The sequence below is a fragment of the Chrysochloris asiatica genome, unplaced genomic scaffold (assembly GCF_000296735.1).
Source record: "Chrysochloris asiatica unplaced genomic scaffold, ChrAsi1.0 scaffold00252, whole genome shotgun sequence".
Classification (NCBI taxonomy): Eukaryota; Metazoa; Chordata; class Mammalia; order Afrosoricida; family Chrysochloridae; genus Chrysochloris; species Chrysochloris asiatica.
In genome coordinates, this window is record NW_006408770.1 from 1,148,271 (window position 1) to 1,151,684 (window position 3,414).

The window sequence follows — 3,414 nt, forward strand, 5'->3', positions numbered from 1 at the left end:
AAGTTGCCCATCCCTGTCTACTCTTTGTGTGGAAGGGGTGGGAATAGTTCTTGCAGCAAGGATTTGTTTCCTCTTTTGAGCTACTGCATCCATAGGTATAGGTCAAGTTTATCAAATTATTATCAGATGACACTTTTTTCCTCTTCTTTCTTCTTTGGGTTGAGCTCTGATGATCCAGTCATTGAAGCCAGGTCAAGTGGGTATTATCTGCAAGTGTGCGTGCTCTTGCATCTGTCCGCTCTCTTCTTATCAGCTGGACTCTTCACTCTCCACTCCAGTCCTCTGTGACTGTGTCATTGACTCTGAGCCCATGAGTCCCCAGGTCTTGCCACACTGCTGGCCTACCAGGTCTCCACTCATGTTCACAGGAGTCCATTGAATGATGTAGGGCTTAGCTAGCCACCTCATTGCTGTCTTTCCCTCACTTCCCCCATGGGTTACATGCGTGGTCGCCAATCAGAGCGTGTATTCCCTTTGCGTCTTAGTCTTGGCAGAGGATTTGCACTGAGAGGACCCGACCACTTGCCTTGATGTCTCCTGGGAAAGCAACTTGCTTGTTTTTGTAGAAACAGTTGGACTGCCTTTATTGCTTTGTATTTTTCCTGCAGGTCTTTCTCCCAAGAAGTATCTTCTGTTTTTCTAGTTGCTCCAGGCTGGTCTGCTCGTCCTTTCAAGTGGAAAATTTCCCATCTCTGAAGATCTGGATGTGGTTCAGGCTTCCACCTATAATCTTATGCAATGCAGAGGCTCCTCAGGAAACCTCCTTCACTGGACACATTGTAGCCCCATTTTAGGTATTCCAATCAGTTATAGGCAGAAGACGGACTTACAAGGTTTCTATGGTAATAATTCTGGCTATTCCTTTCTCTCCCCCTCCAGTGTCTGTTTTGTAATAGAATGCACATAAAACCAAGATTCAAAAGACAGCCAAGCATCTTAACATTATTCCCCCCCCTTTTCCCATTGCAACCATGTCTCAATCTCTGTATCCCAGAGCCCTGTTGTTCTAAGGTTGTGCCTACATCATTTTTTACCTCTGTCCCATTTATCCCATGCAAACCTGCCTAATTGTTCTCCCATCTGCTTTGTTCTTCCATTCCCCTCTCCCTTCTTGTATATTGCCCCCCTCCTTAACACCCAAACTATCCTATGTCTATTCCCTGCCCTGTGCTCCACCTTCCCCTCCCACCCCTAACTCTACCCCTACGTCCCAGCAACCAGCTAAGAATCCACTTTAGTGGATTACTATGGGTTCTTTTTCTTATTCTTTTACATTAGTGGTCCTATGCAGTATTTCTTCTTTTGTGACTGACTGATTTCACTTAACATAATGTCCTTTATGTTCACCCATGTTAGGTAGTGGCATGTAGCTTCCTTGTTATTTTTCAAGGTAGCATAATACTCCATTGTGTGTATGTACCACAGCTTGTTTATCCATTCTTCAGTTGATGGGCACTTTGGCTGTCTCCATCTTTTTGCTATTGTAAATAGTGCAGCTATGAACACTGGTGTGCATATATCTTCCCGTGTTGTGGCTCATTTTTCTTGTGGGTAAATACCAAGTAGAGGAATTGAGGATCGTATGGTATTTCTATTTTCAACCTTTTGAGGAAGCGCCATATTGCTTTCCAGAGAGGTTGGACCGTTTTGCAATCCCACCAGCAATGCACGAGCCTCCTAGTCTCTCCATATCCCTGCCAGCAATTTTTTTGATCTTTACTGTTATTGCTGGTGTGAGATGATATCTCATTGTTGTTTTGATTTGCATCTCTCTAATGGCTAGTGATCATGAAGATTTCTTCATATGTTTGTTGGCTGCCTGGATCTCCTCCCTGGTGAAGTGTCTGTTCATATCCTGTGCCCATTTCTTTATGGGGTTATTTGTCTTATTTTTGTAGATGTGTAGTATTATACTATATATTTAGAAATGAGTCCCTTATCCGATATGTCGTTGCAAAAGATTTTTTCCCATTCTGTGGGTTCCCTTTTTACTCTTCTGGTGAAGTCTTTTAAAGTGCACAAGTTTTTAATTTTTAGTATGTCCCACTCATCTATTTTGTCTATTTTTGTTTGTGTACTTTTCGAAATGTGTGGCAGTCTGTATATACCCTGAATTAGCACCCTCACATTTGTTCCTATTTTTTCATTGATGATCTTCATAATTTGGGCATTCACATTTAGATCTTTAATCCATCTTTAATCATTTTTTTATAGGGCATGAGGCAAAGGTCTTGGGTGTAAGTGGTTGGGTTAATATTTGGATTCTAGATTCTGTTCCATTGATCAATGTCTCTTTCATTGTACCAGTACCAGGCTGTTTTGACCACCGTAGCCATGTAGTAAAGTTTGAAATCTGGGAGTGAGAGACCTCCAACCTTGTTCTTCCTTTTAAGTAGTTCTTTGCTTATCCTGGGTCTCTTTTCTTTCCATATAAAGTTACTAGTTGTCCTTTCCATCTCTTTGAAGAATGTTGTTGGAATCTGGATTAGGATTGCATTGTATGTGTAAATTGCTGTGGGTAGTATTGACATTTTCACGTTGTTGAGTCTTCCTATCCAGGAACATGCTATGTTCTTACACTTCTGTAGGTCTCTTCTGGTTTCTTGTAGTAGTGCTTTGTAATTTCTTTGTATAAGTCCTTTGTTTCTCCGGTTATTTTTAGTCCTAAGTATTTCATCCATTGCATGGCTATTGTAAATGATATTGCTTTCCTAATGTCCTTTTCATTGTTATTGCTGTTGCTATAGAGAAATCCAATTGATTTTTGTATGTTGATCTTATACCCTGCCACTTTTGATGAGGTCTAATAGGTTTTTATTTTCCCCTGAGTCTTTGGGGTATTCTATGTATAGGATCATATCGTCTGCAAATAAGGAGAGTTTTACTTCCTCTTTGCCAATTTGGATGCCTTTAATTTCTTTATCATGCCGTATAGCTCTGGCTAAAACTTCCAGCACAATATTGAGCAGGAGCAGTGATAAAGGGCATCCTTGTCTGGTTCCTGTTCGCAGGGGGAAGGCTTTCAGTTTCTCTCCATTGAGCGTGATGTAGGCTCTTGGTTTTGTATATTGCTCTTGATTATGTTGAGGAATTGCCCTTCAATTCCTACTTTGTTGAGTGTTTTTTATCAGGAATGGATTTTGGATTTTGTCAAATGCCTTTTCTGCATCAATCGATATGATCATGCGGTTCTTTTCCTTTTTCTTATTTATATGATGGATTACGCTGATTGGTTTACTGATGTTGAACCATCCTTGCATCCCTTTTATGAAACCCACTTGGTCATGATGTATTATTTTTTTGATGTGCTGTTGGATTCTGTTGGCTAGGATTTTATTGAGAATTTTTATGTCTATGTTCATGAGCGATATTGGTCTATAATTTTCTTTCTTAGTGATGTCCTTCTCTGGTTTT

General features: G+C 40.5%; 1 protein-coding gene across 1 annotated transcript in view; it reads left to right on the forward strand.

Annotated features, from left to right (window-relative positions):
• Positions 1 to 3,414, forward strand: part of UPRT (uracil phosphoribosyltransferase (FUR1) homolog (S. cerevisiae)) — a 145,776-nt gene that overhangs the window by 2,656 nt on the left and 139,706 nt on the right. The window lies entirely within an intron of this gene.